This window comes from Macaca fascicularis, chromosome 9 (assembly GCF_037993035.2).
Source record: "Macaca fascicularis isolate 582-1 chromosome 9, T2T-MFA8v1.1".
Lineage (NCBI taxonomy): Eukaryota > Metazoa > Chordata > Mammalia > Primates > Cercopithecidae > Macaca > Macaca fascicularis.
In genome coordinates, this window is record NC_088383.1 from 13,657,589 (window position 1) to 13,672,344 (window position 14,756).

Below are 14,756 nucleotides of genomic sequence, written 5' to 3' on the forward strand. Positions count from 1 at the left end.
AAAAAGTAGCTCATTATTGGTGGATTTGGGCATTTGGACAGGTCTCTCCTCACACCTCGAAGAGTCGCTGCCACAGAATAAACATTCAGTAAGCATTTGTTAAAATGGTAAACACTTACTTGTTTCCATCTGTGCAATGGAGGTGTGATTCCAAGCGTTTACCTTGCCTGAAGTGCCTTAGAATAACAGGATATGAATAGTAACAACAATGGCTAGCCTTTGTCAAGTCCTTTCCCTGTGTCCGCTTTTCATAGGTCTTATTCAGTCCCCTGATGATCCTGAGAGATAAGTGCAATAATTATGCCCATTTTACAGGTGTGAGTTTAAGAAAGGAAAGTATCTTTTTTTCAATTCGCGCAGCAAGAAGCGAAGGAGCAAACATTCGGTCTCTTCACCCCTGCCCTGCGATGCCGTGTCCAAGGGGCAGCGATGGCAGAAGCCTGGCTCTCCAAAAGGAGCTGGTCACTCTCGCCTCTAGTGGTACCAACCCTCTCTCTGTACCAGACCCGATTCTGAATGTCCTGCCGTGACCTTGACGTAAGGAACAGCAGGCTGAGATGTGGAGCTGGCAGCCTGGCAGGTTCTAATCCCCAAAGAGTTATGGGGTGGCACAGTCAGCATCTTTTTTTTTTTTTTTTTAAGAAATAAGAAATTAAGAAGCTGTAACCCCTCCTCGCCCTCCAGATACTCCATTGCTATGGGGTTGAGAGATGGCTGGCACCACACTCGGATTGCAAAGGAAAGAGAAGGATAAGCTGATTTTGATTGAAATTCCACTGTAGGCACATGGAGGAATTTGAACATAGCGCTGAGCCAGTGGATACTGTGGCTTCCTCTGGTTGAGACTTGGCACTGGCTGCAAGGCCCTGCTGGCAGAGGGAGCTCATGCAGGGGACAGCCAGATCTGCAGCAAGTTTTGAAATGTGGCCTTTCTTCATCCAGAAATTGCCATCATGGCGCCAAACGCCAGGACTTCCAGAGAGCCTCTGATGCTTGCTCCAAGCAGTCTATGAGTTTCTTCCCCAGTGAAGAAGACCATGCTCACTTTCCTCCTCTCTCACCTCCCCTCAACTTCTCCTCTTCTCTCTTATGGCACGGCCCTGCCCATGTGTCCTGTCTCCTGACACCACCTTCCCCTCGGCGTCCCCAAGGAGTGGTATAAGAGCAACATGTACCGCCAAGTGGCCTTGCCCCAGAGGCGCGGGTCTCTGGCTGTTGACTGGAGAAGCATCGTAATTGTGTTCAGCTGGATAATTCTATTCGGCGAGTTCTAGTAACAGTAATGTTGAGATTTTTTTAAAAGCAATTTATTTCTAGAAGTGCAAAACAGATTATAATATCATTAAAAGTTTTCTGGTACTTCTTGAATACGATTTGTGTTTTACAATTTTGGAAAATATTTACAAAACCCAACAGAGAATACATGAAAAATGAATAAAAAATCAAGTTCATATGCTTAGATAGAAGTGCCTGCTGTATGCATTTACTGGGATATGTTGACACGATGTGCCTCCAAACTTTTTTTCTTCCTCCAAAACATTTTCTTGCTCCTGTATTGCTTCTCTTGATGAATAGCACCATCATCTTCCTGGCCGCTCTCGCCAGAGCCAGCGTGGTATTTAATTTAGTCAAGACTCCTTTGGTTGCCAGTGAGAGAAAACCCATCAGGAACTGGCAGAACTGAGCATCTGCGTCAGGGACAAACAGCTCCTGTGTTTCTCTCTCCCCATCACTCTCTGGATCTCTGGTCTTCTCCTCTCTGCCTGTTAGTTCCTTCTCTGCTCCCTTGGAGGAGCTGGACCGCGGCCACGAGTTGCTTCAAGGTTGATTCATTCTAGCTTAGGTACCCCACAGCGAGCGTCCCTTGACCAATCTCAGTGCGAGCAGCTGCAGGGGAAGGCATGAGGGTGCATAGCCTGAGTCCCAGGGGCCAGGGGCTGGACAGACACACATCGGCGTCTCTAACACTGCCTCTGGGCCTTCCTCCTACCCTTGCCCCCATCCATCAGCTACTGCCTCTGACCTCTCTCTCCTCAGGGTCTTCGCTTTCTTTCCCTCCCTGTTGTTCCTGTCCTGGACTGGCCTTGACTCTCTTTCTGCTGGCCGGGGGCAGCAGCCTCTTGACAATTTCCATGCCCCCATTATTTCCCCTAACCTATGCTTCACATCAGAAGGATCATCCTAGACAGAAATTGAACATGGGATATTTCTGCCCAAAGTGCTGTGTCTCTGTCATCATTAGAATGAAGTTCTGAGTCAGGCCCCTTCCTGAACACCTCAGGCTGCACTGCCCGGTGACACAGGCTATCTGGTATTCCCCAGACCCCTGCCCTCTTTCCTCTGAGCTTTGGAGTCTGCTGTCCTCTCAGCTTGCAAAGCCCCACCGCACTTTCCCCAGGTCCCGGCTGAAACCTTCCTTGGCCTGGCCTCTTTCTTCTGTGACCTTTCCACCTTACTGCTCTGCTGTCCCATCCCTTTAACACTTCTGTTCTTGGCATTGTGTATTGGAAATGTTCATTTGTATCATTGTTGAAAATGATCAATAATTGTGATATGACTAAATCCTAGATTCTACAGTCTCTACTCACTTTGGGGCAAAGGGGACATAAGCTACAAGATAAACACAAGTAAATATAAAATACTCTTAAGAATGCCTGCTGTAGCACCTAAAATAAACACGAGTTTATTGAACTCACATTCCAGCTGTATAACATGAGACTACTGTACCATACATCAAAATAAATTCTAGATGGATTAAAGAATAGTCATAAATTCACAAAATGTATAATAAGGTAATAAAATTTTAAAATAATATACGAGTTAGTGTAAAATCAAAAATTAAATCACAAAGTCTTTGGGAAGAAATATTTGTAAGGTCTTTGAAATAAAGACACCTTCCTCGAGAAAATAAATAGTGAAGGAATGTGTGGACAAATCTCAATACCCAATAAAATAAAAAGCCTCTGTAGGTGACAATGCGTGGAAAATACAATTAAAAGATAAATATCGAACTATGAAAAATATGTCAGAAATTATGATAGACCCCAGGATTAATATCCTTATACCATAGTAAGAGCTCATAAGAATTTCTGTCAATACGAGGACATTTTAACCTTGTGTAACTAGTGAATAAGAGATGCAAAGAGTGTCATAGGTTAATCAGAAATGAAGACTAAAATAAAGCGAATGGATTCTCTGTTGGACTGTTGGTGGGAGTGAAGGACACACAGGCCCTTTCCTATCAGTCATTTGTCCAGTGCTAGAATTCTTTTTCTAGGAAGGGCATCATTCAAAATGTAAACAAAGATATTTATGCCAACTTGATCTGTTCATTTTTATTTATAATAACAAATATCCACAGGGAATATATCATTAAAAATAAATTATTCTGGCCGGGCATGGTGGCTCACACCCATAATCCCAGCACTTTGGGAGTCTGCGGTGGGTGTATCACGAGGTCAGGAGATCGAGACCATCCTGGCCAACACAGTGAAACCCCATCTCTACTAAAAATGCAAAAAATAAACCAGGCGTGTTGGCTCACACCTGTAGTCCCAGCTACTCGGGAGGCTGAGGCAGGAGAATCGCTTGAAGCCAGGAAGCAGAGGCTGCAATGAGCCAAGATCGCACCCCTGCACTCCAACCTGGGCAACAGAGCGAGACTCCGTCTCTAAATAAATAAATAAATAAATAAAAATAAATTATTTTAACCACACGTAAGATTATGCAAACTTCAAAATTACCTTAAGAGAGGTATCTATGAATGTTGGGAAACATTTGTAATATAACATTACTTGAAAAGTTTGGCTGGGTGCAGTGGTTCACACCTGTAATCCCAGCACTTTGGAAGGCGGTGGATCGCTTGAACCGAGAAGTTTGAGACCAGGTTGGACAATATGGCGAAACCTTGTTTCTGCAAAAAATACAAATATTAGCCAGGCGTGGCGGTGCATACTTGTGGTCTCAGCTACTCAGGAGGTTGAGGCAGGAGGATCGCATAAGCCCAGAAGGCGGCGATTGCAGTGAGCCATGATTGCGTCCCTGCACTCCAGCCTGGGCGACAGAGAGAAACGCTGTCTCAGAAAAAGAAAAAAGGTTAATCTAAAATGAGATAGATAGATACTGCCCCCTGCCGCCGAGACAGAGTCTTGCTCTGTTGCTCTGGGCCGTGGAGCACCGTGGCGCCATCTTGGCTCACTGTAACCTCCGCGTCTCCGGGTTAAGCAGTTTTCCTGCCTCAGCCTCCGGAGTAGCTGGGATTACAGGCGCATGCCACCACACCCAGCTAATTTTTTATTTTGTATTTTGTATTTTCTGTAGAGACGGTGTTTCACCATGTTGGCCAGGCTGGTCTTGAACTCCTGACCTCGTGGTCCACCTGCCTCGGCCTCCCAAAATGCTGGGATTACATGAGTGAGCTACCACACCCGGCTGAGATATATAATTTGATCTCAATATAACTTAGAAAAAAGAAAAGAAAAAAAGATTGAGAGGATAAAGGTAAAATATTAATTCTGGGTGCCCTTTGGTGGTAGAGTTGGGGATGACATTTTAGTTTCGTGTACTTTGTATACATTCCATATTCTCTGTACTGAGCATGTGCTATTTGTAATCGGAAATTTTAAAAGACCCCTAATTGTATGGTGCTCTCTCGGTCTCAGTTCACTACAGCTCAGCTACTCACCCATTGAATCATTTTTCCTTCCTGTAACCTGGTTGCCTTATCCTTAAAATGAGACTAGCAATAGCTTTCCTGTGAGAAGCAAGTGGAATTTGTACAGTTGCACCAATATTTTTGAAAAGGCAAAGATTGACAGCAGTAATGAGTCGGACGATGGTACTACTTATGCCAAATATATTTCCTAACTTGTAAAAATAGTATCTGAAGTAGGAACCGAGTGTGCTGTTTCATCCCGTCATCTGGGATATTATTTCTTTCTTTTTTTTTTTTTTTTTTTGAGACAGAGTCTCGCTCTATCGCCCAGGCTGGAGTGCAGTGGCGGGATCTCAGCTCACTGCAAGCTCCGCCTCCCGGGTTCACGCCGTTCTCCTGCCGCAGCCTCCCGAGTAGCTGGGACTACAGAGGCCCGCCACCTCGCCCAGCTAGTTTTTTGTATTTTTTAGTAGAGACGGGGTTTCACCGTGTTACCCAGGATGGTCTCGATCTTCTGACCTCGTGATCCGCCCGTCTCGGCCTCCCAAAGTGCTGGGATTACAGGCTTGAGCCACCGCGCCTGGCCTGGGATATTATTTCTCTGCTTTCCTTTTGTGAATCTGTCTGTCTGTGCTCAGCTCCTCCCTGGGGCCTCACCTCTGCCCTCTGTTTGTGCAGCCCTCCCCGACATCCCCTGGCGTGGCCGCATGGAAAGGCACCCAGAGGCCACCCCATGAAGGAAATGCACAGAGCTTGTTTTGTAAATAAATGACTGTTTCGTGGAGGTACCACATCAAGGGAGAGAGACAAGACCAGAAACCGGGAGATGGACCAGGCACAGTGGCTCACGCCTGTAATCCTAGCACTTTGGGAGGTGGAGGCAGGTGAATCACCTGAGGGCAGGAGTTTGAGACCAGTCTGGGCAACATGGTGAAACTCCATCTCTACTAAAAATACAAAAATTAGCCAGGCGTGGTGGCGAGTGCCTGTAGTCCCAGCTACTCGGGAGGCTGAGACAGGAGAAGTGTTTGAACCTGGGAGGTGGAGATTCCAGTGAACTGAGATCGTGCCACTGCAATCCAGCCTGGGCAACAGAGGGATAATCCATCTCAAAAAAAAAAAGAAAGAAAGAAAGAAAAGAAACGAAACTAGGAGATGGAACCAGAAAGGCGGTAGGATGGACCAATGAGGCTAGAGAAGCTGAGAGTTTGAACAAGACACAAATAGCTGAGCCAAGGCAGTTCAAGATTTTGGGAGGCATTGCCTCTTTTGGAGAGATCTCTGTTTTTGGTTTGTTTGTTTGTTTGTTTTGTTTTGTTTCATTTTTTGCACAGGACAACACATTCCCTAGTACTGGGTACTGAGTTGAACCTCGCATAACAGAAGTGGTCACTCACATCCCTTTGGTTGAGAACTTGTTAGTGCACTAACAATATTCACCTCATGTGCCAGTGGGAGTTAATAATCATGAGCTAACCTGAAATTTCGAATGACATTTGGAATTTTCTTAAGCAAGGCAATTTCAGATCATTGGTGGTTCCTGGACTGCCTAAAGGAAGGGGATTTTCCACATCATCCTTTTGATGGAAGAGACTGAAAATGTTGAATGCACTCAAATTCTCCTGTATCTGTGACTTTCAATCATTTAATCACCAAAATCTTACTATCCTTCTGCCTCCAGGCTTCCTAGCAGAGGGTGCAAGTGTATTAAATGAAGGAAACACATGGATTCTAAATTCAAATGTGGGTACAGACCTTCCTGGCTTCTCATTACCTCTCTGAGAGCCTGGGTACGCTCAGATTTTCCCATCTTCCTTTCTTCGTGCTTAGCAGAGACCACGTGCTCTTAGAACAGTTACGAACCACCGGGTTAGACCTAAGTTCAACAAATCGCTCTGCACAGATGGGTAAATACATCTCACAGTCCTTACAGGGCAGCCAGGAAGGCACTGATCACGCTGAACCAGGCTCCTGACCCCGAGATTCAGGGGCAGTGAGGGGCACCCTCTTGGCTTGCCTTGCTCTGTTTCTTTCTACCATGGACAACAAATTTTGTATTGGCCACAGACTGTGAAACATCAGATATGTTTTCCCTAGAGTTTGTGGTGCTTCTGTTCAGGGAACTTTTTGGTTTTCTTATTTCTTATGAAAAACGTTCAGCATTTACAGATGTAAAGAGAGTATGTCACAAGCCTCTGTCCTAAGTCGGTTTCCCTGGAAACAGCCTCTGAAGCAGAGGTTTGGGAGCAGGTGGTTTTCTGTGGAGAGTCCCCATCTGCTGGGAAGGGAGGGAAGCAGGAGAGGGCTGGGGAAGGAATTGGGCCACAGAGCAGGCTCAGCAAGGACTCAGCCATCCCAGAATTTTGGAACTGAGATGGCCCTGCAGGGATTTCTCCTGCTTTGGGACAAGGAGAGAAGATGGACGTTTACATCCTCTCGTTGTCTGGATGTGAGCTGTCCCTAGAGAGGGATCTTTAGCTATCATATGCTAAAGGTGAGGGATTCAGCTAAGAGCTGGCCTCAGCCAACAGTGCCAGCATCTGGGGTGTCCTTACGGGGAGAGCAAGGCCACACCCAGCAGCATCCCCTCCACTGAGGGGACAATGTGCACACGAGGCCCATCTTGCCCTCTCTCTACCTACACCCACTGCTCCCCTTTGTTTTTGTGTTTTAACACATTTTTGAAGTGTGTATATATTTTTAGACAGGGTCTCACTCTGTTGCCCAGGCTGGAGTGCAGTGATGCAATCATAGCTCACCACAACTTCGAACTCCTGGGCTCAAACCATCCTTCCACCTCAGCCCTCAAATAGCTGGGACTGCAGGCATGCGCCACCAAGCCCAGCTAATTTTTAAATTTTTAGTAGAGACAGGGTCTCACCGTGTTGTCCAGGCTGATTTCCAACTCCTGGGCTCAGGCAGTCCACCTGCCTTGGCTTCCCAAAGTGCTGGGATTACAGGCGTGAGCCACCGTGCACAGCAGAAGTGTAATTTATGTACCGTAAAATCCACTCATTTCGAATGTACAATCGAATGATTTTCAGTAAATTGGCCGAGTTGTGCAACCATCACCTGAATCCAGTTTTAGAACATTTTCATCACCCTAATGGCACACACTCTTTTTAAAATTATGTCTGGTAGATTTTGAAGCAAATCACGTTTAGTGAGGTTTCAGCTCAATGAAGTTCTTAGCTAGAAGATCTTGGCAGATGTAACTAACTAAAAGCTATTTCCAAAGAGAATGACTCCAGCTCCCTGTGTTAAGTGGTTTATTCCCTGAGGTCGTCTAAGAATACCACATCTGACAAAGGGCTGCATGCTTTAGAGTTCTTCCACTTTATTCTTCAAGAGGAGAACCCGTGTCAGAGATGGGGACTGTTTAAACAGATATGGATGTGCGCGAGACAGCAGGTGTTAAAAGAGGAAGGGTGTGTGGAAAAGGAGGCATGGCCCTGATGAGAGGTCATCTTGGTATGTCACCAGAAAATAGGAAGAGTAAAGACAAAGATTGAACAAGTAACCAAGACAAGACCGGGCGTGGTGGCTCACGCCTATAATCCCAGCACTTTGGGAGGCCGAGGCAGGCAGATCGCTTAAGGTCAGGAGTTTGAGACCAGCCTGGTTGGCCAACATGATGAAACCCCGTCTCTACTAAAAATACAAAAATTAGCCGGGCATGGTGGCAGGCACCTGTAATCTTAGCTACTTGGGAGGCTGAGGCAGGAGAATCACTCGAACCCAGGAAGCAGAGGTTGCAGTGAGCCAAGATCACGCCATTGTCCTCCAGCCTGGGTGACAGGGTGAGACCCTGTCTCAAAAAAAAAAAAAAAGAAAAAAAGAAAAGAAAAAGGAAACAAACAAAGACAAGGGAAAACTGGGCTATTTCTAAGGTTATGTAAAAATCTGCCTTCATTTGGCACATTTCTGCTCCTGTTGATGAAATAATGGGCTATAAAAAAAGAGAAGAATGCACTTAAAAAATAGGAATAGATCACATACCATAAAATTCGTCCTTTCAAGTTGTACAATTCAGTGGTTTTTAGTATGTTCATAGAGTTGGACAACCATCACCACTACAGAACTTCAGAACATTCCTATCACCCCCAAAATGACCTCTAAACTCACTAGCAGTCCCTGTTCCTCTTTCCTTCCCAGCATCTGGCAGCCGTGAATCTACATTCTCTCTAAAGATTTGCCTGTTCTGGGCGGGGCACAGTGGCTCACGCCTGTAATCTCAGCACTTTGGGAGGCCAAGGCAGGCAGATCACTTGAGGTCAGGAGTTCAAGACCAGACTGGTCAACATGGTGAAACCCCGTCTCTACTAAAAATATAAAAATTAGCTAGATGTGGTAGCGCGGGCCTGTAATCCTAGCTACTCCGGAGGCTGAGACAGGAGAATGGCTTGAACCTGGGAGGCGGAGGTTGCAGTGAGCTGAGATCGCACCACTGCACTCCAGCCTGGGTGACAGAGTGAGACTCCGTTTCAAAAAAAAAATTTTTTTGCCTGTTCTGGATATTTCATATAAATGGGATCATATAATATGTGGCCTTTTGTGTCTGGTTCCTTCCCTTAGCATAATGTTTTCAATGTGTTTCTCATGCTGTCGTTTGTATCGGTACTGCATTTCTTTTTATGGCTAAAATATGCCATATATGGATGATGTAAATATACCACATTTTGTTTTTCCATTCATCAATTGATAGACATTTGGGTTGTTTCTACTTTTTGGCTATTATGAACAATTCTGCTATGAACGTTGATACACAAGTTTTTGTATGAATGTGTGTTTTCAGATCACACAGGTATATACTTAAGGAATGAAATTGCTAGGTCATCCCATAATGCTGTAGTTTCACTTCTTGAGAAATTGCTAAACTGTTTTCCATCGTGGCTGCCCCATTTTACATTTCTACCAGCAATGGGTGAGGTTCCACTTTCTCTACATTCTTATTGCCAACACTCGTTATTTTCCTTTTTGCTGTTTTGGTTTTAAATTGTAGCTCTACTAGTGTGTGTGAGGCAGAAAGGCATATGTTAAAAAACACACTGACAGCAAAGAAAGGCGAAGCTTAAAAACAAAAGTCAGGGGACAGTGGCTCACACCTGTAATCCCAGCACTTTGGGAGGCTGAAGTGGGAGGATCACTTGAGACCAGGAATCCAAGAGCAGCCTGGGTGACATTGTGAGAGCTGGTCTCTACAAAAATAAAAAATTAAAAAAATTAGCCAGGCATGGCAGCTCATGCCTGTAATCCCAGCTACTCATGAGGATAAGGGAGAAGGATCGCTTGAACCCAGGAGTTCAAGGCTGTGGTTAGCTGTGGTCACGCCACTGTACTCCAGCCTGGGCAACACAGTGCGTCCCTGTCTCTAAAAACAACAAAACAAGTCAGGTTCTTGCTTGAGGCTCTCAGTTCCATGCCCACGAAACTTCATTCTTTGTGCTCAGGGATCAGGTGTAGTGGTCGTGGCTGCTGAGAGCCACTGTCATTCATAGAACCATGGGAATGTCCATTCTGGACTCCCTCATTGAACAGGCTCTGCTGTATTTTTTAAGACCCAGATAGACCAAAGCTTATAGTTATTTTCAAATAACATAAACACATGCGCGCATGAACACGTGCGCACGTGCGCGCGCACACACACGCAAACTAGAATACTAGAAACAGAATGTGCTGAGGGGAATCAGACAGGTCAACAATTCTGGTAGCACTGAAGAAAGCATCTCTATCTAAGGTCCCTTTCATGAGTTTTTCAAGTGTTGCTACATATGGATTCTTGTTGTAGTTTTGTTTTTCCAGATGCAAGAACTCTTGACAATTTTCTATTTTTCTTTTTTGAGACGGAGTTTCACTCTTGTTGACCAAGCTGGAGTACAATGGTATGATCTCAGCTCACCACAACCTCCGCCACCCGGGTTCAAGAGATTCTTCTCCTCAGCCTCCCAAGTAATTGGGGTTACAGGTGCCTGCCACCACGCCCGGCTAATTTTTGGTATTTTTAGTAGAGATGGGGTTTTACCACGTTGGCCAGGCTGGTCTCAAACTCCTGACCTCAGTCGATCCATGCGCTTCGGCCTCCCAAAGTGCTGGGATCACAGGCGTGAGCTACTGTGCCTGGCCAGTGAAATCTGACAACTTTCTTCCAGAATACCACAACTCAAGAACAGTCACTTAGTTGAAAGTATGTCCCAGGACCCCTTTGGTATTTAGACAACATCTTAGGCTTCTAATTGGTTTTGCATCAAAGTGTTTTTGTCATCAAAGATACATTTAATATTTGTCCTGATGCCAACTGTATTTGTCCCGATGCCTATGTTACCTGTAAAGCTATTAAAAAGTTACTGAATCTCAAATCTGTCCACTTGAGGCTAACATGTTTTAGAAGAGCTTGACAGAAATTGGGGGGACATGTGCCTGTGATTATTGTGGTGTAGATAATGGGTTGAGCTAGTGGGTTAATTAGTACGGGAAGGATATGACCAACATTTTCGGGGTATGGGCCCGATAGCTTGTTTAGCTGACCTTACTTTAGGATAGAGTGTGTGGGGTAGCACGGAGAAGTTTGGATTCTCAGGGGTAGGTTCGATACCTACAGTCCTAGAAATAAGAGGGTTGGGCCTCTATTATTTACTCTATCAAAGTAACTCTTTTGTCAGACATATTTCTAGGTTTGGGGGGGAATGCTGGAGATTGCGATGAGTGTTGAGGTGGATCATATGAGTAGTGCTAGTGTGAGGGGGAGGAAATTTTTTCATAGCAGGTGTATAAGTTGGTCGTAACGGAATCGGGGATATGCTGCCCGGATTCATAGGAACAGGGAAGTTAGGAAGAGTGTTTTGGTGGTGAAGTATGTTGTGAATAGCTCTGGTGAGTGGATGGGGTAGAATGTGCCTAGGAAGATTGTGGTTGTTAGGGCGTTTATCATAATGATGTTTGTGTATTCGGCTATGAAGAATAGGGCGAATGGACCTGCGGCGTATTCAATGTTAAAGCCCGATACTAGTTCTGATTCGCCTTCTATGAGGTCAAAAGGAGTTCGATTTGTTTCTGCTAGTGTGGAGGTAAATCATATTATGGCTAAGGGTCATGATGGTAGGAGGAGTCATAGATGTTCTTGTGTTGTGATGAGTGTACTGAGGTTAAATGAGCCGCTTATTAGCAGGACTGATAGTAGGATAATAGTGAGAGCGACTTCGTATGAAATTGTTTGGGCGACGGCTCGTAAGGCTCCGATTAGGGCGTAGTTTGAGTTTGATGCTCATCCTGATCATAGGATGGAGTAGACGATTAGGCTGAGTATGGCTAGGGTGAATAGGAGTCCTAGGTTGAGGTTGATTAGAGCGTTGGGTATAGGGAGGGGGGTTCATAGAAGAAGGGTAATGAAGAAGGCTAGAGCGGGTGCGATAATATAGAGGGTGGTGGTAGATGTTGAGGGTTTTAGGGGTTCTTTAGTGAAAAGTTTTACAGCATCAGCGAAGGGTTGTAATAGTCCAAATGGACCTACAACGTTGGGTCCTTTTCGTAGTTGCATGTAGCCTAGTAGTTTTCGTTCAACGAGTGTGAGAAATGCTATGGCAGCTAATGTGGGTATGATTATAAGTAGGAGGTTTACTGTGGTGATGGTGTTAAGAAGAGGAGTTGAACCTCTGGTTACAAAGTTTTAAGTTTTATACAATTGCCGGGCTCTGCCATCTTAACAAACCCTGTTTTCGGGTGGAATGTGTGGTATTTTGCTAAATTAAGACTAGGTCATTTATGTAATGAAGGCGCTTTATGAAGTGGGCCTTATTTCTCTTGTCCTTTCGTACAGGGAGAAATGTGCAATAGATAGAAACCGACCTGGATTGCTCCGGTCTGAACTCAGATCACGTAGGACTTTAATCGTTGAACAAACGAACCCTTGATAGCTGCTGCACCATTAGGATGTCCTGATCCAACATCGAGGTCGTAAGCTCTATTGTCGATATGGACTCTAGAATAGAATTGCGCTGTTATCCCTAGGGTAACTTGTTCCGTTGATCAAATTATTGGATCAATTACGAGTGTTATCGCTTTGACTTGTGTGGTCTTAGCATGTGTTATTCGGAGGTTTTGTTGTGCTCCGAGGTCGCCCCAACCAAAATTTTTAATGCAGGTGTCAGTAGTTTAAAGGTCCGTGGGTTTGTGTGATTTTTTGGTTGCATTAATAGATTAAAGCTCCATAGGGTCTTCTCGTCTTATTGTTTTATGCCCGCCTCTTCGCGGGCAGGTCAATTTCACTGGTTAAAAGTAAGAGACAGTTAAACCCTCGTGGTGCCTTTCATGCGAGTCCCTATTTAAAGAACAAGTGATTATGCTACCTTTGCACGGTCAGGGTACCGCGGCCGTTAAACGTGTGTCACTGGGCAGGCAGTGCCTCTAATACTAGTAATGCTAGAGGTGATGTTTTTGGTAAACAGGCGGGGTTTGAGTTTGCCGAGTTCCTTTTACTTTTTTTAACCTTTCCTTGAGGCATGCCTGTGTTGGGTTAACAGTGAAGGTGGCATGGGCTTGTTTGTGCTTGTTATGCCTGGCTGTTAGATATCGGTGAGGCTTTCGGTCCGATTTGGGCTTATGCAGTGGAGAAAATATTCATGTTACTTATACTAGCATTGTTGCTTCTATATGGTGATAGATTAATCCAATGTGGTGTGAGGAGTTCAGTTATGTGTTTGGTATTTTTGTGGTGGTTAGTGTTGAGCTTGAACGCTTTCTTAATTGATGGCTGCTTTTAAGCCAACTATGGTGATTGAGGGTTTTACTCTCTCCGCAAGGTTTTTTCCTAGTGTCTAAAGAGCTGTCCCTCTTTAGACTAGCAGTTAAGCTTACAGGGGGATTAGGTAGTTCTATAGGTAAGCTTAAGGTTGAACTAAGATTCTGTCTTGGATAACCAGCTATCACCAGGCTCGGTAGGCTTGTCACCTCTACCCAGAAATCTTCCCACTATTTTGCCACATAGATGGGTGCGCTCTTTTAGCTGTTTTTGGGTAGCTCGTCTGGTTTCGGGGGATTTGGCTTGTAGTCCTCTTTGTGAAATTGTTTCTAGCTAATTCATTATGCGAAAGGTACAGGAGTTAGTCCTTGCTGTTTTGTGCTTGGGTGGTTTTCTATCTTTCCCTTACGGTACTATGTCTATAGCGCCAGATTAAAATTTCTATCGCCTATACTTTGTGTAGGTGAATGGTTTAGTGTGTGTTGGTTTGGTATTAGTGTTGGTTATGCTTAGGGCTAGTATTGGCTCAAGGTAATCAAGTGGTATTGAGATTCTCTGGGTGTAAGCCAGGTGCTTTATATTAAGCTATACCTTGATTTATCCAAGCGCACCTTCCAGTACGCTTACCATGTTACGACTTATCCTCTCTATATAAATATTAGGGCGTTTAGTTAGGACATTCCTTAAATATATTTGAGAGGAGTGACGGGCGGTGTGTGCGCGCTTTATGGCCTGGTTCAATTAAGCACTCTATTCTTAATTTACTGCTAAATCCTCCTTGGACCCCTAAGTTTCATAAGGGTTTTCGTGGAGTTTTCTGAAATAGAAAATGTAGCCCATTTTTTACCGTCTCATGGGCTACACCTTGACCTAACGTATTCGCGGCGGTGGCGTTTGCGCTCACTTTGTGGCCTTCATTAGGGTTTGCTGAAGATGGCGGTATATAGGCTGAGCAAGAGAGGGTAGGGTGGATCGGGGTTTATCGATTACGGAACAGGCTCCTCTAGGGGGATGTAAAGCACCGTCAAGTCCTTTGAGTTTTAAGCTGTTGCTTGTAGTATTCTGGCGAGTAGTTTTGTTATCTAACTACCGAGGTTTAGGGCCAAGCATAGTAGGGTGTCTAATCCCAGTTGGGGTCTTGGCTATTGTGTGTTCAGAAGCTTTAAAGCCACTTTCGTAGTTTATTTTACATTAGCTAGGGTTTTACAGTTTAGGTGGAGTTTAGCTTTATTATATTAGATCTTAAACACCCTCTACGCCGATCTCTATTAGCTGGGGTTAATCGTGTAACCGCGGTGGCTGGCACGAAATTGACCAACCCTAAATATAGCATGGCTTAGTTGAACTTTCGTTTATTGCTAAATATTT

The 14,756-nt window shown here is 44.8% G+C and overlaps 1 protein-coding gene across 15 annotated transcripts in view; it reads left to right on the forward strand.

Annotated features, from left to right (window-relative positions):
• The window catches only part of CAMK1D (calcium/calmodulin dependent protein kinase ID), a 498,666-nt gene that overhangs the window by 391,310 nt on the left and 92,600 nt on the right, over positions 1-14,756 (forward strand). The window lies entirely within an intron of this gene.